The sequence below is a fragment of the Lepidothrix coronata genome, unplaced genomic scaffold (genome assembly GCF_001604755.1).
Source record: "Lepidothrix coronata isolate B3197 unplaced genomic scaffold, Lepidothrix_coronata-1.0 Scaffold48, whole genome shotgun sequence".
NCBI classification, from domain to species: domain Eukaryota; kingdom Metazoa; phylum Chordata; class Aves; order Passeriformes; family Pipridae; genus Lepidothrix; species Lepidothrix coronata.
Window position 1 is genome coordinate 1,385,482 of NW_016690228.1, and position 23,572 is coordinate 1,409,053.

The 23,572-nt window shown below is 42.5% G+C and overlaps 1 protein-coding gene and 1 long non-coding RNA gene across 2 annotated transcripts in view; one reads left to right on the forward strand and one right to left on the reverse strand.

Annotated features, from left to right (window-relative positions):
• The window catches only part of LOC108497407, a 29,087-nt gene extending 23,302 nt beyond the window's left edge, over positions 1-5,785 (reverse strand). The window contains 2 exon segments of the mRNA XM_017814985.1: positions 3,554-3,657; positions 5,677-5,785. The gene's annotated coding sequence lies outside the window, so the exon portion shown is untranslated.
• Positions 5,786-13,487: 7,702 nt separating this feature from the next.
• On the forward strand, positions 13,488-15,769 carry LOC108497425. The gene is made up of 3 exons (XR_001874810.1): positions 13,488-13,564; positions 14,913-14,991; positions 15,702-15,769. It is a non-coding gene; the product is annotated as an uncharacterized LOC108497425 (long non-coding RNA).
• Positions 15,770-23,572: the final 7,803 nt, after the last annotated feature.

Sequence of the window (23,572 nt, forward strand, 5' to 3'; positions counted from 1 at the left end):
CTCCTCTTACATGTGTAGGCTCCAGCTTCTACATGTCTTGATGACTTTTTCTCTAGTACATCCATGTCTATCACACTAGGGAGCTCCAAACTGGACATACCATTCCAGATGTGCCTCATTAGTGCTGAGGAGAGGGTAACAATAATGTCTCTCTATCTTGTGTTTAGAAGCCAAGTCTAACCGGGCTGTTTTGGTTGCTGCTTCCTCCAACTCAGGGCTGCCTGCATTTCCCTGCTGTAATGCCCTGTAGTTGCCATTCGCCTTGGGTTGCAATGCATGCATGTGGGCAAGCTCAGAGAATGCTCTGAGGCAAATCAGTGCCATTTTCACAATGTCTGCATGGCAAGGGCTGTCCTGGCCTTTTGTCTATGCACAGTGTTTCACCTAGGTATGTCTGTGCACACCACCACTGCTTAACACTGACTGCTATCCTTGAACTCTTCCTCTTCCATGTATGTTTTAAAGGATGTTTTATAATGCATTATAAGTAAGGCTTTTCAAAAATTTCCTCTTTCAACCTTGAAAATAGGGAATTGGAATAAATAAAAGCACAGCTGAGCTGCACATTTTTCAAACCCAGTGGAAGAGCACGAGCCATGAACCTGCAGGCTTAGCTCACTAACTGGCTCCATGCAGCAGCAGCAGCAGCGCCTAGGGGCAGGATCTCATTCTTCATATACAGTATGTCTATGTTGCCTTGCTTCACTTCCTATCCTGTCTTCCTCCAAAACAAAAGAGAAAAATCACCTTATACAGCAGGTGTGGAGAACTACTCTTCAAGTGGTAGAAAAATGTTTTGAATGGATTTTCCCATTCTCCATATGCCACTCCACACAAAAACATATATCTGATGGTATGGAAATCATATACCAGGAGGGTAAAGCCTTTAGGACAGACAGTTTTTGGCTCTGTGCTTGTACTGTACCTGCCAGGCTGAGTTTCACACTCATAGGGAAGGTCCTACAGAGTAATATGAATTACAGTAGCTTTTAGAGGACCCTTTCTTGGCACATCAAAGCTGCACAACTCACGGATCAGCAGTTTCTGCACAGTTTGAAGAAATGCAGTACTTGAATGTTCATGTTGAACTTATCCAGGAAACTGAAGAGGATCAAATGAAGTGTTTTGTTGAATTCTAAATACAGAGTATTTTTTTTTGCTTACATGCTTGTTTTCATCAGAAGAAATGTTAGAAAAAGAATCCCGTGGGAAATTAAAGGGATGGAATGCCACATTTTGAAAGTGCCAGAATTAAATATTCCTGCTTTGGAAGTTTGCCTCCCCCTCTCCATCATGAGCCATTGTGGGATTTTGATGTCAAACCTATTTTTCACTTGACCTGATGTATTTTCGTTACAAAGCCCAGTCTTTTTTTGCAAAATGCAAATAAACGTTTTGCTAATCTGGCCAGATAGGATCACCACACAAAGAAGAGTAGTCTTGCTTTCGTAAGCTTATAGTTCATGGGGACTAGTATTAAATAGAAAAATCACTTACATCAAAATGTCAGGCTTAAAAATCTCATAGATAATGGTAAGCTGCCCATTATAATGTCACAGGAGCTTGTCCACTAAGTATTCACAAACACATCTGCAGCACCACAACTCATTTTGTCCGAAGCCATATCTGTTCCTGATATCAGAACTCTCCATAAATAGCAAGAGAATTCAAAGCAATATTTACAGGCTATTTCTTCTGTGAAGCTTCTTCTATAGCTGTTCTGTTCTCATAATGATATGCTGAAACCTAGTCAGAATATTTGAATCTTAGAGAAACAAAACACAGCTGAAGTAGTTGGAAGGCAAAGGGCTCAGGAGGCAATTTCCTCTGATTCATCAGGAGACAAAGGCAGAGCGATGACTGTATTTGTGTTAATAACAGTGGAATTGCCTCCCTGGCGCTGTTACCCCCATATTTCTTTAGCTCTTGCTCCATCTCATAGCCCCCCACTCCCCTGCTCTCAGTCACAGCCAGGCTCGATGAGTCCATGGACCTCCTGCCATCCCCATCCTGGGGCACTGCCCTGAGCAAAGTGGGCTGGTGAACCAAGCTGCCAAGCCCCATGCAGGTATTCCCATCACAAGTGCCAGCTTCACCATCGAAACCTAGTTTTCCTTACTCTGAGCTCTCCCATCATCCCCCATTAAAAATGAAGCTGACTTCACCCTTTCTTTGACAACGTCCACTTGGTTGGGATCCCCTGTTGGGTGGAATGATGGTCAGGAGAACACTGTCAAGCTCTTTCACTGAGAGCAATTGGTGGGACCCAGTATCCCAGGCAGCTCCACTGGGCGCTGCAAAGGAGATGACACCTTCCCTGGAGGATTGTCCCAGGGAAGATGGTGGTTTTTGCACATCTGTAAGTCCCCAGGTAGAGTCAGAAGACAGAGAGTACAATACCATCAAATGAGGATTAAACTCTGTGCCGTATTTTAAAATGTAAAATAAATTAATTCCATCTATAAGCTCCCTGCACGTACCCCAGAAGGTAGAGGAGTGCTATGTACACAAAGGAGTGCTATGTACACAAAGCTAGAGAGACTTTCATACACAGACATTGGAGTGGAATTTCCACACCACAGTAGGTCTGGAGAGAATACTATGTAAATATGAGTTTAGTCAGCCTCTGATTTCCTTTGCTATCTTCAAGATATTTGTGCTAGTAGAGGAAATCTTTCCCCCTAAGCAATGCCTGCTTGATCCTATGGGATTTATAATCTTGTAGTTTACAGTCCACTGCAATGAAAGGCATCTGGTGGTGTCTCAGCTTTGTTTAGATGTGACTTTTTGGTAGGACTTTGCAATGCAATAGCTGATCTCAGGAGCTGTCAGACCCACAGGCCAGAAGGGACTGTGGGCTCCAGTGAAGCATCCCTGCAGTCCCCACATTTTGTTGGAGCAGAGGGGCTTACTGGCACCATGGGCGCTGTGATACTCAGAGCTACACCACCCACAAAGGGCAGATTGGGGTGCTGGACTCCACACTTCCTTAAATGCCAAAAAAGCAGCTGTGTTTGTGTATATATGCATATGCATATGCATATATGCATCTATTTACAGATCCAAGGAGAGTAGCTGACTACTTTCCTAATAGTGTGCATATTATACACTCAGTACTGTTATTATTATACACATTATATACCTTTATATATATATGTATATAAACCATAAAGCAATATTTTATATATATACATACATATATACATATATATATATATATATATGGAAAAAACATTCATGGGCTTTAATTGCCAAACAAACCTATTGAAACCAACCAGGTTGTTTCACCTATTTCTGCCATTGCAGCTGTGTCCAGACTAGGTCTCCAGAATCTGAGTTATAACCACTACTCTTGCAGAGAAAACAATCTCCTGAAATAACTCTATTTCTGCACTTTGCACTTTCAAATATATTTGGAAAGTAATTGGTTTCTGTAAGTCACACAGAAGACTCTTGAGTGGTCTCCTGTTGTGCAGCACTTATGCCTGTTGCATCCCACCTGTCCTGTAAGCATCAACAGAAGCCAGTAATACTCACCTCAGCAGTGTCTTACCATTTGAAGGGCTGTGTCCAAAAACCTGGATCTCACCAGAAGTGACACTGGCTCCAGCTGAGGGGCTGCCTACATTTCTGTAACATGCAGTGACCACTAGTAGGCTTAATAGAAATACAGACAGATATGGCAAAAATGTGATAATCCAGGCCCTAGAGAATTCCCTCAAGGTTAAAAGGACCATGCTAGTTTTGCAGGTGCAGGAATGAGAACCAACTGGCTCTGTTTGTAACCAGTAATGCTCCAAATTAAGAACTGAACACACTTATTCTGGTAAATCAGAAAAATTGCATTTGTAATATGTAGGCATAAACAAGAGAGGTATGCAGGATCAGACTCCCAACCTCTACTGTTGGGATTTAAAACCTGACTTTAGCAGATGTCATTGTGGCCCAGAACACATGCTCTACACACAACTGAGGAGATACAGTCTATGAATGCTCTTCAGGAAGCCTGGCACTTTAAGAGCATAGCGATGTACAACACAGTAAAACAGAGCAGCTCCAGCTATAAATCATGGTTGTTAAGTGAATGTTCTGGGATGTGCATCATGAGACACAAGAAGTGATCTGAAGTTAGACTCAAAGCACAGAAATCCCAGATTAACACTGCTGGTGGGTCTGTCTCTTTCCTGCTCTGGAAGGGTAAAGAACTCATCTGAAAGCAACATCAGGGATTTATTGAGTACGGCTGTGGGTAACACAGAGCTGAAGTTACTGCTGGCTGTGGTTTTTGATTTCTAACACTGCAGCAAACTGCAGGTAGAAACATTTCGTGCTCATTTTGGCACTCAGGATCTGATCCTCTCATCCACACAAAGGCCTTTTGGCAAGATAGTCTCTCCTGTTTCATGTCCTGCAGTGCAAGAAGGAAGCCCAGGCACTGCTGCCTTTTGTCCTGGCCTCTGCAGAAGCCCAATATTTTAGTAGAGATCAGAACAGCATTTCTTAGAGATGGCAAATAATGCATAGCTAATCCATTAGCCTTAAACACGGAGCTAAAGGTCACAGTCCTAACACAGGCAGTGAAACACCAGAGGTGTAAATTTGCAGTGATACTAAGTAACTACAATTTCTGTAGGTTTAGAGGAGAATAAATCACAGTTATACTGAGCCAGCTGTACTGAGAGAGAGCTGAGAAGCTCTCTGGTGTCTCCTCCTTCCACTGGTAGAATAACTTATCCTTATGCTCTTCAGTTGAGTCTCTTATGCTGCACTCTCTGAAGCATGCATCTAGAAATCTAAATGTTATGGTAAGTCTAAGGAAAAAAATACATATAGTCGTAGAACTGTCCATCAAAACTAAAAGCTCTGAAGTAGAAATTTATGACAGTGTAATCTGAAAAGAATAAAGAGATAAAGGAATGTGAATGTTGTTTATGAAGAGAACACAGAGAATGAGAAAGAAGCCAAGAGACAATGCTGTCAGCACTGACCCTGCTAAGCACAGTCCTACCAAATGCTCTAAAACTCTCTTGCCTGCACCCTATCTGTAGGCACCTTGTCAAGAGGCTTCATGCCAGGATGTGCTGTCCCCATTTTTAGGGTCTGCCAGCGTGAGGGTCTGCACCAAGATCTGAGGTGGAGGGGAGGGGGGCAGAAGGGGCACTCACTCCAGCTCTCACTAGAACTGGTTCAACAGAGGTTTGAGAAAGTTTTTCTTTAATTCCCCTTTTTACGTTTTGTTAAGGTATGTTATAATATGGTCTAGTCAACTGTTGCTTCTACATCTCAGGAAAGTCTGATCTCAGGGATGGCTGGGGGGCCGAAGGGGGAAATTGGCTCTGTGTCTCTCCTCCTCTGATTACCCATCCTTGTGTCTCTACCCTGGCCTGCTGCAGGGAAGGCAATGGCCTTCGGGGCATTCTGCAGGTACCTTCTCTTCCTTCCTCCCTAGCTCCCATGTATGATGGGTTTTTTTCTGTCAGGGGTTTGGTTTTTGACAAAAGGTATGAAAGGGAAAACAGGGAAGGAGAACAGCAAAAATCAGTTCAACAAGGAAACATAGGGGTAAATGGTAAAGCAGCATCTGACAGCCACACCAGGGCCCCAGAAAAGCTTCCTCCCCATCAAACCCCGGACAGGTGTCCCAGAACAGGCAGAGTTCTACTGGCAGGGAGGTACCTGAGATGCCATCTTGGTCCTCCGTGTCCCTGGGTGTGGCTGGGATTATTCCCCTCACTGTTCTGCTAGGCTGTTGTCCCCTCACATTCCACTGGGGATCCGTCAAGTTCTGCTGGGGTTCTGCTGGGGTTCTATTGCCATAGTTCCTGTATTGCCATATCACATGTTGTCAGACAGGGAGGTGGGGGCTCCTGCCAGCTTGCAGCCCTTCCTGGATGTTTTGGTGAGGCTATGGGAGCCTGGCCAGAGTGGGGGAATGGAGGGGATAGGGACTTGCTGTGGCGGAGGATGTGTGAGATCACATCCAGAGAGGTGGGGCCAGCCTGGTATGCTGGAAGTGGGAGGCCAGTATGTGATCTTGTCTTGAGGAAGGATCAGTACTGCTTGCACCTGAGGTACTCTGCCTCTAGCAAGCCCTGAGGGAAGTTAGGTGAATTGCCCTCCTGTGCTTCTCTAAAGACAGAGCCTGGGCATCTCACCTTGCTTGATGAGGAGAGGTGGGCTCATCTGTGTAAGGCATGGTGGATGGGTTCCAGCCAAGGCTCCCTTGCTGTTCTTTTTGCCGTGTGCTGCCTCTTGAGCCTTCCCTGTCATGAGCTGCCCCCATGGTCCCCAGTATCATCCTCACCCAATCCAGCTGCCAGTGCTGGGACATGGAGTGCGTTTGTAACCCTTGCTGTCCTCCAAAGGGCTCTCTAGCCTGTTGGGTTTGGGTGCCTTTTTTCTCCCATCCAGAGGCCAAATAAGGTTGCTACTTATTCTGGCAGCTGAGTGTCTGAGCTGGAAGAGCTTGGTGAAGTTGCAAAGGCAAAAACTGCTTCTACTTTTCATTCAGAGATTTCTTGAAAGGAAAGCCAGGTTTGAAGGAACACGTGCTCGAGTCCAGCTGTGAGATGTACTGGTGTTGTTAGGAAGTTGTGGTTCCATCTCTTCAGCCTCCAGCTGTGCTTTACCCTCTGCAGCCAGTTCCTTTAAATCCCTCCATCAGACTCTGTGGAATATTTCCCACTCTGGTGACTGTGTTCATTGCGGACCCAGGGACTGGCCTTACAAGATGCACAGAGAGGAATTTGCCTTGTGCAGGGTAGTGTCTTGGTGGTTTTTTTAATGTTATAAGGGAACAAAGGACAACGGGTGAAACAAAAAAACACATGATTGGGTCAGCAGCCACCCAGCTAGGCTGCCTACAGAGCCCTATGCTTTGTGTTCTCTTCAGCTCTATGCCACAGCCTGATTTTCCTTGTTGTGGGACAGGCCATAAAAATTGAACCAAAATGCCAGTGCATTTGTCATGTGGTCTTAGAAGTGTAATGAGTAAAACGAGGCTATAATTTTGGTTGCAAGGTAATAAAAGGATTTATTAATGCCAACAACAAAAACGGCTAGCTGGGTGACTGGAGGAAACCTCAGTTCCTACCGTGGTCCACAAAGGAGAACTGAAACAGCACTTGTTATACCCCCCCGTTGTCACCTCCCCCCCAAAGTCATCAGTCCATTGGTGGAGGCTTCGCGGGCTGCATCCTGCTTGGTTCCCTCTTGGCGGGCAAACGTTGGGTTGGTTCCTCCTTTCGCGGGCAGTCGCCGTTGCTGAGGGGTGTCCACCAATGATTTTAAAGTCATTAGTTTCTATGAGGCCATGGTCCTGGAAATTTCCATCAGGGTGACGGTTGATCACCTGGACTCCTCGTGGTCGACCCCTTCATATTGGTTCTATTAATATACTTGGAACAAAACATCTTTAAACTACATTATGCTAACTCATTATTGCGTTGTGTTAATCATTCCGCAGCTTTACAGAACTTGTGGTTAGGCATTTCACAACTCGTTAACTTATGATTCCAACAAAGCATTCAACATAATATAGCAGTTTTATTAACTCTTTCCCATTTTGAGCAGCAAATTTCTTTAGATCACTTATAACAGAAGTAACAATTGATTTGGTGGGACTAGAGGAGTTTTTCTCCTCCTGGCTTCTGCTGCAAAGGGTGGAGAGAAAGCACCAGATGATGGTCAAAGATGATGTCTAGGGCCAGGGGCAGTACTTGCCTCCTATTCAAACAGTTGTGATTTCAGTTTTCACCTTTTGTCCCTGATATTTCCCAAATGAAGTCCTAAGGGTGTAGAAGTTTCTCATGCAATGCTACTGTCATAGGTGGGCTGGGGCACAGCTTCCCATTGCAAAGCAATGAGTGGTTTTGTGGAGGTAGGGGACATTCCTTAATGTACAGTTATTTAAATCAAAATCATTTATTGTACAGTACATACCTCTAATATACTATAGATTTTATAATTAACTTGAATTTCTCAGTAGGAAAAAGTCAATTCCTGCATGGCAGGGCAGCCAGAGGAAAGAATGCTTTAGTCTGCTCAGCAAATAGAAACCTATTTGTAATCCAAAGGCCCTCCGTTAGCTCTTACCTATTTAATGTAAAAACAGGATTTACTACACATACAACTTAATCCCCTTTTTATATTTGCATAGAGATCCCGGAGCATGTGTATGAATGGTTTTTGAGATAAGAGAGAGAAGGCCTCGGGAGTCAAAGTCATTGTTTTTGCATGAAGTATTTAATTCTAAACATAAATATTGAGAAGACTAAATTCCTGTGCACTTGCAGATTTCACTGTCATGCTCCTGAGGATTTTTGCTTTATTTCCAATTATTAAGAGTCTCATTGTAAGTGAATGAAAAAAAAATACAGGAAGCTTTTACAGACACTTATGGGGCTTCATTTTCAGGTTAAAAGGAGAGACAGGCTATAGACAAAACAGAAGCAAGGGTGGTGTACTTCTTATCTCCCTCCAAAGAGTGTGGCTAAGGAGTGGATGTGCCAGGCAGTAGAAACCAAGCCCTAGAAAAGGACTGTCTCCAGTGATGACCTCGAAGGGGATTGAGGCTGGAGTTCCTGTGGTGCACATTCATCAGGCTTGCTTATTGTAATTCTCATGATTTATGTTCTCACAATCATGATTAGGTGGTGAAAAAAAAATGATCTATGTGCAGGTTGACTTCAGAAAGTGACATTCTTTGTTCATATCCAATCAAGCCCCACGGCAGGCAGCCCTTTTGATTTAGCATTAATTTTAATATGTGTGTCCCTGAAAATAACCCTCCTGGTTTTGGAAACCTCAGAGATGAAGGACTATTGGCTAAGTACTGGGCAGAAGATTGTGTCTGAGAGCTGTCATTGCTTCCTCCAGAGGCAGTTTTGCTAGAGTGAAGAATGGGAGGCACTGGCATGAAATTCATTTTTAAAATATAGTCAAAGACAACTTGGTGGGGAAATTTACTTCTCCAGACATAAAACAGGGACCAGAGGAACTCTACTAGAATATCTTTCAGAGTTGCTGCGATCTCAATGGTGCAATGCAGTGAGAAGCAGGCTTTTGCCTTACTGTAGGCAACGTAATCAGAATAATTTTTTGCTCTGTTGCTTCTAAAGTCTGTGATAAGACTAGGTAAATGCATCTTCCTTTGGATGTAAAATCCCTCACTTGATGTTGTTGTGATTTCAATAGGCCAAGATTTTACACCAAAACCTCCTTGTTGCTACCTCTCAAAGCTTTCCAGGATAGTCCAGTAACAGTTTGATTCTTGCCTGCTGAAAATATAGGCTCTTCATTTCAAGTCAAAGAACAGAAACCAGCAAACTGTATGGGTACTGCTCTCATTCTTACTCCTAAACCAGCCCTAGGCAGCATTTCTTCATCATCTTGCTTTATCAAACTTGAAAAGCAAATCTTGACTAATGAGCAGGAACAGTTTGTGGCCAGTCATCCAGGAAAACAGCTCCACAGGTACGGGGAAGGAGGAAATCAGAAGAAATCTGTTACTTAACTACTGCAGGCTGAGAAAATGAGCTTGAACCCAAAACTTGTGTGGGTTCACTCAGACAGACAAATGAATAGGAACATTTTTATTAGCATACTACATACCAAAATTAAGGAACTGTTCTCTTCTAATGTTTCTGAAACCATTAGCCAGACACGCTACGCTGGTGACAGCTTTTGAGTGGTTCTCCCGCCCTACAATTTTTCTCCTATGAACAGAAATCTGTAGTGCTGATTGCAAAGGACAGATACCTAATTATAGGGCTTGTTATTAGTAGAGTCTGGGAAATATAAAGTCTGCAGTTCGTATGATGTAGAGAATGATGAAGCATCTTGAATCACTAATGTGACTCAAAGTAGGGTCTATTGGAATTTGCACATTTATTTTCCCTGTTAAATCTGTGGGAAAGCCCGTTCGCAACAAGATTTGGAATCCTTTGCAGTTCTTTTCCTTGACTTTTGTCAAAACTAAACTTTGAAGGTTTTCCTGACATCTTTATCCCATCAGTCTGTCAGTCAGTCTCACAATGCCCTTCATGCAAACCTATCAGGGCATTCTATAATCTAGCGTTTAATAGACGTCTTGAAGGCAAACAGTGTTTGACAACACCTCAAAGGCTTGAGATCCTGCTGGATGCAGGCACAACCCAGGAAGCTTCTGGGACGTGTTGTCTCTTTGCTACCCTTGGTGCATGCCCTTGACTGACCACAACATAGCCAGCTTGTCCTCAGGTATGGCTAACAGGGAACGATTTCGGGAAAGGATGGGAGCTGGGCTGTTTCCAGGTAGCACACATCTCTGTCCCTGCTAGCAGTCTGCTTCATTGTTGCACTCAAAACAGATACATTGTTTAGACTAAAATGGCATCAGGGAGGGAAAAGAAAGCATTCAATAGTGAAGATGTGAAATGAGGGAAAACAGGCACTTCTTACTGTGTTGCTGAAGGCTTTGTAAAGACAACAAGCCATTAAAATTTATGACTGAGTTCTTGGGGTAGTACTGGTTCGGTTGTTTTTATGCTGCAGTTGCCTGCACAAATTTTGGACTGCTTCTGACCCCTCTCCCCTGCTGCATTTTCTTCCCTTCCCCCTGCCCCTTTCTGTGAGATATTTGGTCCTTTGAATAAATTGCACCTCTTCATTTTTCATGAGCTCATTGTCAAGTCCAGTGCCTGTCTCTAAAGGACAGTTCATCAGGTGGAGTTAACCTGTTTGGTGATAGTGTAAAGCACATCTGAGCTTGTCTCTTTCAGTGGACATTCCTAGAAATTTCCTGTGCTAGTACTCACTCAGTTAATGAGTACTGTGTCTTCATGGCTTGAAAAACCCAACTCCAGAGTCCCTGTTATGGTATACATGGGGAGAAAACTTCATATTTCTTCACAATTTTAATCTGGGAAAAAAATATAGAAGAAAAGGTCATTTCTAATTCCAGGATCTTCAATTTTCACAAGAAAAAGATATAGATTTTTCCAACTCTTCTTCCTTCTCACACCCTCTTTTGTGACTAACATATCTTAGGCTAGTTCTAAATTTCAACCAAACCTCAGAAGAGACACAGCTCATAATCAACAAATTATGACCAGCCAGACACTGAGTCATCAAGTGCAAAAGGGAATAACAATGAAAAACAAGGATAAGAAAGAAGAATGGTACATTCTTGAAATTGGATGAAAGACATTAGACAGTAATGTGCAAATGCATGAAGGAATGCCAGAGCAATTTAGGTTAGAAGGATGTGATAGTTAAACCCACCTGAATAGTGGAAATCTTAGTCCTTGTAAATTTTGGGGGAAACCCAGGGAAGGCTCTCAGAAGAATGGGATCTTTATGTTGCTAATGAGCTGGTGACTGTGGAATTCTGAAGCAGCTGCAAATGATATAAAGAATTTACTAGGGAAGTTGAATATGGGAAACAAGCAGTAAATAGAGAGAGAGAGAGAGAGAGAGAGAGAGTGTATGATAAAATTATGTTTCAAGGATTCTGGTTCTCCTTGATATAACATGTCAAAGCTGGAAATATCCAGTCATGGGCTGGAAACAGCTTTGACAATCTGATTGATGTGTGCATTAACTGAATTCACGACAGAAAATATATGATCCTGCAACTGCTTATTTTTCCCCATGAAAATGATTACTACAAGCACTTTGCGCAGTGACATGTATGTGAACTTGTACCTGTGGTTTCTCAGACACAATACAAAAAGATGTCAGTATAATGAAGAACCACTATCTCTATCATTTATTTTATATGTATATGCAAATGACAAGGCATTTAAAACAGCTATCTTTTTAATAAACTTCGTGTTCTGACCAGATATTTGTTCAACTTTTGTTACCCACATCTGCTGTCCTTTATTTAGGAAGTATTTCAGTGATTCTGTTGTTTGGGAGAAAAAAAAAAAAAAGGTTGTGTGATGTTATTTCTCAGGTACTGATGTTTTACATGCATAATGCAGAGAGAATGCTGCTTCAGATTTCTGTGAGTGTCTATGCTTCCAGTGCTGTTTTCCTCTCTAAGAACACAGGTATCCCAAGAAAGATAATAGTTTCACCTGGTATTAGCATTCACTTACATCTCAGAAGTGGTTTCTTTAGCAGACCTCCCAGGAGATCTGCAGCTCAGCCCTAATCATCACCCAGGTATGTCTGTGCATTGGCGGTGGTTGTGCATCAAAGATGATGTGTTTCAACAACATGGTAAGCAATTTCTGATCTCATTTGCTCAAGCACATTTATTGCATCTGAATTTTTGCCTTTAAACAGTACTGCCTGGGGCTTTCTCAAAAGAGGAAATGAGGGTTATGTGTAGGTGTAAATGGAGGTGACTGGAGACAGTTTCTAAGGGCTCAGTATTTGGTGGCATGGTGCCAGTGTAAAGAGAAGGAAATTGAGATATTGGCAGGTAACAGAACAGAGAGGACTGCAAGGTCTGCTAACAATCACACTGGCCAGAGGAGCTGGAGGTAGCTACTGTCTAGTCTGTCTGCTTTTCTCTTCTGAGGTGAAGTTGCATGAAATAGATGCTCATGGTGTAGTCTTTTACTTATATAACAAGTAAGCTCTTTCTGGGAAGAAAATTACAGAACAAAGGTAAATATGACAAAACAAAGATAAATAATTAGGCAGATGTCTCATTATTTGCAGGACAACATCCGCTGTCATTAGAAAGAAAGTACCTTCTCCCAGGGGTAAGAAGGAAATTTGACCTCTATAAAGATCCTGAATCCAGAAGTGAACAAGGGAGAATGCCCCTTTTTTTAATTTTAATTTTAGCAAGCTTTATGATTTCTGAAGGCTCGGGGTTAGCAAGGCTGCGCCTAGTCAATGAGACTGTGGAGTACAGCAGATAATGGTATCTTTGATCAATCAGGCAAAGTAGATAAAGATGCATTGCAAAAAATTGGCCCACAAGCCACAGAAATACCTTTTTTCTGTCATTCATCAATACTTGTGATGAGACTTGTAGAAGAAACTAATCAACACTGAGGTGAAAGGTGAGGGAGATATGGGCTGATGACATGTCTGTAAGATGATGACAGGCTTTGGTTTAATCATTTCATATGAGGCTTCCCAGGTCACTGGACTTCCCCTTTCTGTCTCCAAAAGGTGGTTTTGAGATGCAATATTCCTATTAGTGTCAGGTAGAAATCTTTGCTAGAAACAGGAGGGCAGTCTCCAGGTACCTTGTTAGATACAGAAGATTTGAAAATCACAGCAGCAAATAATACAAAGCATTTCATAGCTCTGGAAAAACTTGATTGTCTCATAAAAGAAGGGCTGATGGAGATTTGTCAGCCAGAACAACAATTCTTTTCCATGCAGTTCAAACTTGTGAATAAACATACAATCAGGCACTAATGACAACTTGGCTTTAAATAGGAACTATTTACACATTTCTGTCTTTCTATTGTAAGTACAGGAACCAGCGTCCTCGGTGTTTTTCCATTCAGCAATGAGCACCATGGTACTTGGTCTGTGATCACCTGGCATGCTCTGACAAGCATGAACAGTAAATCAGATTCCTGATACTCTGTCTATGCAGAAAGTGATTTTGGTAAGAGAAGAGGAAGAGTAACATCAGCACAATGTGTAACCTCAGTATTTATGTTATGCAAAGCGGTGTTAATGACTATCACAAATTGTATGTTTATTTTGTACAGAAAGTTTAGATGGATTATGGTCTCTACCACAATTTTCAGGTTAAATACCATGCAAAATATTTTAATAGGTATCACATTTTTCTGCCAACTCATCCCTGTATACAGGTGGAAAGAAAAGAGCTATCTTTTTCCTAAGCAGAAGCAGCTTAACTTTGCTTCTTATACAGCCAACTCTGCTCAGACCAGGAGGGACACCTGACATGGCTAGCAGCTCAGTCATATAACATGACATGCTGTAAGAGACACCTTGCAGAAGAGACAGTGTCTCTTACACTGTAAATCAGAGATCCAAAGCTTATGTATGTGACCTTGTTGGACACCATATCAGAAACCTTGCACAAGGGGCGGTTGCATCGACTGGAGAAGAGCTGATTTAAAAAGGCCACTGAAGGAGAACCAAGGACATGTGAAAGCTAGTGGCACACAGCTAATGTCCAGCTGCATAGTCACAGACCTGTCACACTTAACCACAGAAGAAGGGTCACTTTCACCTTCACTCTTCCCATCAGCAATCTGACTGTAGTTCACATTTAGCAATGCAGAACAGGGTTGCAGATTTTTTTGAGGAGTGTCTCTCCCCATCTCATCACACAACTTGCCTCACATAAGCCTTTTTCTCAGACTTTGCTCACTGAATCATTGACATTACTGCAATGGGAACATCTTCATGGAGTTTGTCCCTTCACCTAGGTGAGATCTGTTCTTTGATAGAGATGTTGTTACACTTTTTAAGCCAGATTTTAAGCCATAAGCTGCCCAGAGCAGTTGCATTTTATTTAAGACTTTTTGAAAGCCTTTTGGTTCATTATAACCTTGAATTAGCATCCGGAGAAAGAGTCACACACTCTTCTCTAAGAGAAATTCTTTTAATTTAGTGAGAAAAATAAGATATTTTGGCAAAAGATTTTACAGGAGTAAAATACAACCAAGAAAAAATGTTTGACTAAAACACTCAGCACAAAGACCCATTACACCCACTACAAACAATCAGTATACCAGCTTTAGTAAAACTCAACTCATTGATTTTAAGTTACCCATAAGAGAAGGAAAAGAGTAAAAGAAGAAAACAGATTAAAAGGTTAAAGAGAGAAGAAAGAGAGAAGCAGAGAGAGGAAAGGAAAAATGGTTTATGACAAGATTCGATGATTCACATGGTGCGGGCAGCAAGAGAAAAGAGAGAGAGAGAGAAAAGAAAAAATGGTTATCGACAAGATCTGATGGTTCACATGGTTCACGTTGCAGGAGAGAAGAGAGAGAGCGAGCTCGTATGGAGTCTCATGTATTTATAGAGTTCAATTTTCCCTCCCAGGCAGGATATCTGGTCAGTGTCTTCCAGGCCAGAGTGAGTTATGCTGTAGGCAGTCGCGGGCTGCAGGGGTGTGGTGTGGGTGGGTTACCAGGCAGGTCTGCCTTGACTGACAGTCTGGCTGCAGGGCCTTCAGTGATGCCATGTGCTCTGCCTGGGCTCAGCCATGTCCACTGCAGGACCTTTCGACTCTGCCATGTGCTCTCAGCAGGCCTTATGCGATAAGGCAGCCTTACCTCCGACCCATATCAATAATTCAGTGAGATTTGGATCCAGTATCTCACAGATGTGTGGGTTTTTCCTTGTGAGTGGTTAAGAGTAAAAGCTCTACACCAAGTAAGGAACAACAATAGTAATAAAAGGTAGTGTAATATTTTTTAAAGCTCAATAATTCTGCACTTGCTCCTGCTGAGATACACCTTGCTATGAAGCTTATGCCACTCATGGGGCTGTTCATTTGAGCAAGGCAGAGCAGCAGGGACATAATAATTAACAATGCTTAGCAGGAAACAAGTTATTGTGCTTGGGGCAGAAGGGCAAAAACTGTTCTCTATTATTTTTTGAAGAGTTAATTGGTAGTAGGCAAAGATTTGCTGCATTGAGCCAGCAGGTGCTGCTTTATGACTACATTAATGTTAATGATATCCTCCAGACACATATGAAGACAGGTTAACCTGTTTCTTTCTCTTTGCATTTCTCTAAGTGGATGTGTGTTCTGGTTCCAGTTATTTTTCAAGTTCCACCACAGAGCATTTGGACAGACAGTGACCCCAAATTTGCACAGATGTCTGCAGGTAGTTTTGCAAAACTTTTATAACCTCTATTCACCCCATCACAGACTGTAGATTAAAAGATGAAGGAAATGGGTAAGAAGGGCTGCTTCTGTGGCATAAAATCATTCCTAGGGGTTGCATAACATTTCTACAATTGCCTCTTTAACTGTTCCTAGGTGTGCTTAACAATAGTACCTGGGATCTAACTGTTTATTCTCTTTTTTCATCATGGAAACCTCTATTCTTTAGGCATACCATTAAAAGAGTACTCTGGCAGCAATTTAAATCCTGAGATGAGCAGGTGTTAAAACTGTGTTCCTCTAAGTAAAGTGTGCCATGGCCCATCAAAGCATGATACATGCTAGAAAAGGTAAACCAGTGGCTCCACAGAGCTTGAAATAGTCTTCTTTCAGTGCCACTCTACATCTGAAGTTTAGTTATGAGCCTATATTTTCTTTTTTTTTTTCTTCATGTGCTTTTTGAATATCTAGTTTGGCAAAAGTGCACTGTCTGGCATTAAGCTTCAGAGATCCTTCAAGATACTTATATTTTTCCTAGGATGCTTGCTTTGCACAAGCCCATCAGCTTCAGTAAAAATCTGGGTGCTATGGCAGGCAAAAATGCTGTGGAAGGACAGTCCTTGAAGCTGGGTGCAGAGATTTTTGCAAAACTCAGGTGACAGAGCTACCATTTGAGAAACCCACTAGGCAAAGACTGATTCTGAATGCCAAATCTGATTTTTAATAAGATTACCGGGTGGGTTCTGTGCCCTGTTAGAAGTCTGCTTCTGCAGATCTAGTGATAACGTAACGGGAGAACAAATCTTGCATGCCCATAAAGACTGAGAGAGTTGTACTGAGCAATGTTTGCCTGTCAGAACACGGGTACAAGACCAAGTAAGCTATTTCAAAATTTCGTGGAAAATGAAACATGAGTAATCAGAAAGGGGGAGAAGAGTCTATATAAAATCTTAGGAGTGACTGTTCATAATTTTTAGAAATGGTATCTCTGGGGTACAGTGCTCCTCTAAGATGCTCAGGCCTCCTGGTCAAAGGGAAGTGATTTGAAAGGGCCAGTTGATTTTGAAGAATCAACAAATGGTTACAACACTGGTGCCACAGCCAGAGGTTCGGCTACTTAGGTCATGGGACTCACTTTGAGAAACCTGGTCTACTGGGAGCTGATGGGGTTCGTCTGTCAGAGAAGGGGAAGAGCACCTTTGGTCATAGGCTTGACAAGCTAGTGAAGAGCGCTTTAAACTAATGTTACCAGGGGAGGGAAACCTCAATCTATCCACTCCTACCAGTTTGATGCCAGTGCCAGCCAGAGATGCTCAGAACCTAGAGAGGGATCCCAGGTCAGCAGGAAAGCACCTGAAGAGCAGCACAGTGTGATTCTGGCCACTCCAGCCAGTAAGTCAGCTTAATGGGGGACCCAATTTAAATGTCTCTATCAAAAGCATGGGGAATAAACAAAAGGAATTACAGAAGTATGCATACCTGCAGGGCTGTGATCTTATTGGCTTCCTGGAGATGGGATGGGATGGCTTCTGTGACTGGAGTGTTGGAATGAAGGGATACAGGCTCTTCAGGGAGGACAGGATGTGCAGATGAGAAGGGAGTGTGTCAGCCTCTATGTCAATGACTAGCTGGAGTGCATGGAGCTCTGCCTAGGAATGGATGAGGAACCAACTGAGAGCTTATGGGCTAGGATTAAAGGGAGAGCAGGGATAAGTGACATTACAGTGGGTGTCTACTCCAGGCTGCCTGACCAGGAAGACTGAGTGGATGAGTTGTTCTGTAGACAGGTAGGAGTGGCCTCATGTTCACAAGCCATGGTCCTTAGGAGGAACTTCATCCATTATATCTGTTGGAGGAACAACACAGCAGGACATTAATGATCCAGGATGTTCCTGGAATGCACTGATAATAAATTCCTTCTCCAAATGATAGAGAAGCCAAAGAGGAAAGTTGGTTATTAATCAAGGATCACCTCCTCCAAGCTCAGAAGCAATACATCCCAACAAAGAGGAAGTCAGGCAAAAATGCCGGAAGGTCTGCGTGGATGAATAAGGAGCTCTGAGAAACTTAAACACAAGGTCTGGGTTTTCAGGTTCCTTGATAAATCCTTGGATTAGTGTCTGAATGGAATTTTTATGTTGGTTTCATGATTCTTCATGTATCATTTTTTACAGTACAGTGTCTCTTAAGTCCTAATAGGATATTACTTTTTTAAGGTGTTTGTTTCCTCTTCTGTACTGCTTTTAAAATAAAATGAAATGGTTAGACTTCAGTTAAACAGATCCTTATTAAAGTAGGAGCTAGTCTGATAATGACTTAATTGGTGCGACGTGGACATCACATGTTATTTGATAACCATTCCGTTATAATTAAGAAGTGGCTAATAGACAATTAATATACAGGATTACACACTTAGCTAATTAGATGATTTTAATTTTTTTTTTTAGATTAAAATGTACAGGACCCCATAAATCACTATTAGAGATTATTTAACAAGCTTGAACTCTCAATTTTCTCCCTGTCAATCAGGAATGGAACCACTGACTTTTCCTCTCGCCCAGAGATACTTGTCATGTGGAGGAACTGCTGTGTTCAGCATGAGCTGAAATGCCCTCAACTCCCAAATCTTGCATGTTTGCAGGACATCACAGCTCAAGTCTGTGCTCTCGTGTTCTATTCTACTCACCAAGACTCACAGCTCCTGCCTCTGCACGTGAAATGGAATGTTCCTCCTGTTCCCACAATTTTAGCAGCATCTTGCTTGGTGCCCATGAGAGACAGGAATTTTGCACGTAGTTTTTTTAATCCTTGTCAAGAAGAGACAGTTCTTTTCTGTTCTGCAAAGCTGATCCCCTTTAGGTGTCCCAGGCCATGCAGCAGTTGTTGGCTCGGCAACACCTTCCCTTATACGGTGCATGTGTGAGCCAAGCTGAGCTGGAGCTCTCTTCTGGGGTGTGAGTCTCTGTTTTAACCACCTTAATTGAGGAGGCTAACAGCTGCAGACTCCTCAGCACTCACTGCAGGGAGAGACAGCTACGCCTTTAGGAAGTGGCACATCATATCCAACAACACTGAGGGCCAGGAAGAATTCACCTCCAAACTGTAGACAGCTACTTTGAGATGTCTACATGTAATACCTACAGGACAGTAAAGTGTTTAAGCTCTACTGCAGTCAGCAGGGAACTAATCAGTGCAGTAATGAGGGCCCAAGCATCACTTGGCTGACAAACCATGAAGGGCTCAAGTCTGTTGCCTGAACACCACTGCCTATTGCTGTTTGGGGTCTGTGAGTATCAGAGGTCAGGGACAGTGTGTTCAGCACATCCTGGTGGCAGGCCTGCCTCTCAGAGTGTCCTTTGCAGGCCATGTGGGATACCTCCTGGTCATGTGTGGCACATTGAGGTGACTGTACCAATCCAAATTGTCCCTGTGTACAGAAAGACCAAGGAACTCCTCTGGGCGCAATGTAAGCTCTGCCCCTCCATCCGCTGTGGTGAGCGTGCCTCTGCCTGCAGAACTGAAAAAAGTGCACCAATGATAATTTCTTCTAGTATTTAATCAACAATAAACTACTAATGGGCTGTTCCAGCAGCACAGAGTGCTCTGTAAATTTTGATCTGATCAGGCAGAACTAGGAGAGTGATACAGCAGTTCGGCTGTGTTTTGTTGGCAAGGCTCACAAGCAGTATATCACAGAGGCACAGCACAAAGGAATAGTGTTGACAGGCGATGGCTTAGAGTTGACCAAGAGACTGCACAGGGTTTTGATGAAATTTTTGAAATATTTGTAGCTGAAGTAGAAAGAAAGCAAAGTGGGAATGAGATCTAAGGTGGAACAACACAAAGCCTGACATGTCTGTAAGATGTCACTTATTAGCAAAAGTTAAATGTTTTGCTTCACCTTGTAAAGAATGTGTGTATTACAATCATGGATATAAATAAAAGTAGCATGTAGGGCTTCTTTACTGTCATACTTTCATGTTCAAGGCACTTTAAAAGTAAAAATTAATTTCTCTTGACACTTGCATCAGAAAGTCAGTATCCCAAACTCTCTGAGAACCTGAGGAAATGGGGGTATGGGAACAGATGACTTGCCCAATATCTAAAATGAAAATAGAATCAGAGAGAAGGTACGAAAGTAGATATTTCTACCTTTTGTTTCAGCCCTCAACTGACCCAGTGTTGACAGGAATGTGCAGAGTTTGGTGTTTGCATGGTATTGGATGTATGAGGGTTATACCAAGGCAAACGCAGCTTTGTGATGGTGACACTGGAAGGACAATTAGTCTAAATAGAGGTTGACATAGGTGTGTCCCTCAAGCCATTTATCTGTCTCAAAAAAAACTGATCTGGAGTTTTTCATTACTGATTTTTACACTGCTGACGAAGGGCACTCATCTCTCCCTGGGAAAAATACTATGCTAAGATATCACCACATCTCCCTCCAGAGACTTCACTGCCTCAAAAACTGAAAAAACATCATTTTTACTCCCTATCTAGTTACTGAGGTCAGGATATGATTCAAGAGCACTCAAGTATGCAAGAGGCTTTTTAGTGACTAGGTGGGATTTGCATCCAGGCTTAATGCACTGGAGAACAGTGAATGAGTGTGTGGTGAGACCAGACTGCATTGACATGAACAGAGGCTGGCATTTCAGAAGAACGAATGTGTTTGGGATGGTAAAAAGTGGCAGCACATGCCTTTGGTTTCATCAAATAAATATTTGGGAATATAGCATATTTATGAGCATAGAAAAAGAGAGAAGATGCTCAAAATTCAAAGAAACATTATACTTTTACTAAAAAAACCAAAAGATTATTATTAGTGCAAGCACTTTGACAGGTCTTCTAACCCAAACGCAAAGAAAGGAAAGGGATGAACTTTACTGCAGGTACATGCCACCATTTCCACTAGGAGGGAGGCTAGTATGGGTTCTACAGGGTCTTGCAATATCTTCGTGGCAGCAGTTCAGACCTCACTCTTCCCCCTTGCTTTCAACCCATCACTGGATGACCTCTTGCACCCCAGCATGGAACATGGAGAATTATATAAATGTGTCTGGGGTCATACACTCTCTCCCACTGAATCCTTTCTAAAACCAGATAACTTCCAAGAAGAAGGACAACAAAGTCAGCTGAACAGCCTGATATAAGGTGTGTGGGTGGGATGGGGAATATGGCTTTGATTCCAATTAATATTTAATTCTTTGTATAGTGAAACATCTTTGGGAAATTGAGTAATTTGAAGCTCTGGACAAAGCACTCAGCTGGGAAGTCAGGTCAAACCCTTCTTACAGAGCAGAAGTTGCTTGTCTCTTGGCAGGGAGGGGAACACACTCAGCATTATTTCTGCCTTTATAATCTTGTGAATGACATCTCAGTCCTTTCGGGAGTCCAGCTCAGAAATCAGTGTAGCTGCTACAAAAAATTCTTCAGTGAGCTGTTGCAGCATTTCCAATTCTGATGTGCGCATAAACATATTTCATGATATTCACTAAATTTGATTTAAATGTACTGGCATTTGAATTCATAATTTTCAGCAAATAAATGACTTGCCAGAAGAACTTTACACAACTTTAAGAAAAATACTGCATAAGAAAAGGCAAAGATACACTACCAACTTAGTTCTCCATGGTTTTTGGTTAAGCAGGCTTTCTCTGCTGATCAGTCTTATGCTGCACTTGTCTCTATTTAAAAGTCAGTTTCTAGTCAGCTCTTAGACTTCTAACTGTTCATCTGAGGTCACTTTCAGTGCCCACAGACTCAGTTCTCCAGAAGTTCAGACTGACCATTTCAGTCACCTCTCCTGAAAACTGGTTGCACAGGGTAGTGCCCTTAAATTCCCTCTGATGGCAGGCCAAGAACAAGCACCCCATGTTGAAATCTTTTCCTTTCTCTTTTGAGGACGTTTTTTTGTTTTCCTGTACAAGATCCTGGAGCTCAAATAAAGAAGAATGCTCCCTGGGGAGTTGCCATAGTAATCTGTGATTTTTTTTGTTGTCTAAGATTAAATATAAGCAAGGGAGAAATTACAGAGAAGAATTTTATACCTGAGTTTATAATTTTCATATAACACCAAAGCTGAACTGTACCTCCAAGTTCCTAAAGCAATAACAGTCACCTTGAGGCTGATGTCACCATGGTAATTTTCACTGAAAAAGAAATTAACTGCTGTATTTATTATTCAAGAACTCTGATTAGAAAAAAAATTCCACATCTGAAAGATGTAGCAAATAAGAAAGACAATGAGATCATTAGAAATGTAAAGACATGGAAGTGAGAATAGCTGCTACAAATAATATCTAAACTTGCAATGCATGAATGCCCTGCATATTCTACTTTCTTCTTAATAAGGTTTAGTGATAATCTGCTCTTAAACGTATAGTCGAAGAACTTCAAACCCACATTGTCCTTGGAAAATAACTTCAACTCTCATAGCGCATACAAGGATGTGATTTTTGAACTTATCAATATCAGTCCAGCAACAAATATAATTTGCAGATTCAAAATACAAACAAAATTTGTTTTAAGCAGGTGTGATGGAGAAAGAATCCATCCAAATGCCTCTCAGTTATGAGCATCAAAGGCAGATCAGGAAGTCTGGGATCAGGAAAGGGCGTGGGAGCCGAGCTAGCAGAAAGGTCGTTTCCATGAGAAATAACCCAAAAGAGCAATGCTGGGAAAAATCGAAGACAATCTTGAGATGACAGCAGGGAAGAAGTGCAGAAGTGGGTTGTGCAAGGAGGGCGTGCAGGAGCTCCCAGCCCCTGGGCGGGGGTGGGGGCAGGTGGCTGCATCTGGGGCAAGGTCTCTGCCAGTGCTCACATCACTGTCAGTCCCCACTGTCCCTTGCTGTGCGCTCTCTCTACCCTTGGACACTCCGCAGCAGCAGGACCTCAGACCGGGATGCTTGGCTGTACCATGGGGAGAAGGGAAGAGCCCTGGCTTCAGTGAGAAGGTGAGCATGTGCTGGGTGTGCAATTTAGTGCAATCAAATTGCCCAGCCTGTCTTGACTTTGTGTGGCTTCCCTGCAGCTGGCTACCTTGCCCATCCACCCCAGCTCCCAGCATTTCCCAGGGCTATTCAGAGATGGGGGAAAAATTATACGGGAGGCGGGACAACTTGAAGTCTCTCTCTGAAGCTTGGGTCGATGTGTCCCCTGCAGTGCAAAAGAGCTGACAGAGCCACTGTCAAGTTTAATTGTCCCCAAGATAATGTCCTTCAAGGCCGTATATATTATACATTTCTGTTTATCCTGAAAATATGCTGTCTTAACACTTTAACTGTAAGTGACTTTAACAACTCTAGCTGCTGGTCCATCATACGCAGTGGCAGGTGGGTCTGGGCTTATGATGCTGGATGTTTTCTGCATCTCCTCTGGATATTTAGAGGTCTTTCCCCCATGTTACTGATTTGCCCTCTGACCCTGCCTTTGGGCTGTTGGGGGAAACAGAATCACAGAATATTCTGAGTTGGAAGGAACCCACAAGGATCATCGAGTTCAACTCTTAAGTGAATGGCTCAATGGGATGGGCACCCCAATGGAATGGAATGGGTCAGAAAGGCTGCAGGGGAAAAGGTGCAAGGGAGGGAGCAACATATGGCTCTGAACATATGTGGTGTAAGTGAAAACAAAACTGCTAAAAAAGAGATTTTGGGGAAATCCCTTTTAGAAGAGGAATAATACTATGAAAACACAAGTCTGATATGTGATTAAGCAGCCAGTGATGTGGAAGACAACACTGAAAGTCAGATGGAAACCCTATTTCAATAAAATCAAGTGTTACTTCAACCATACCTAT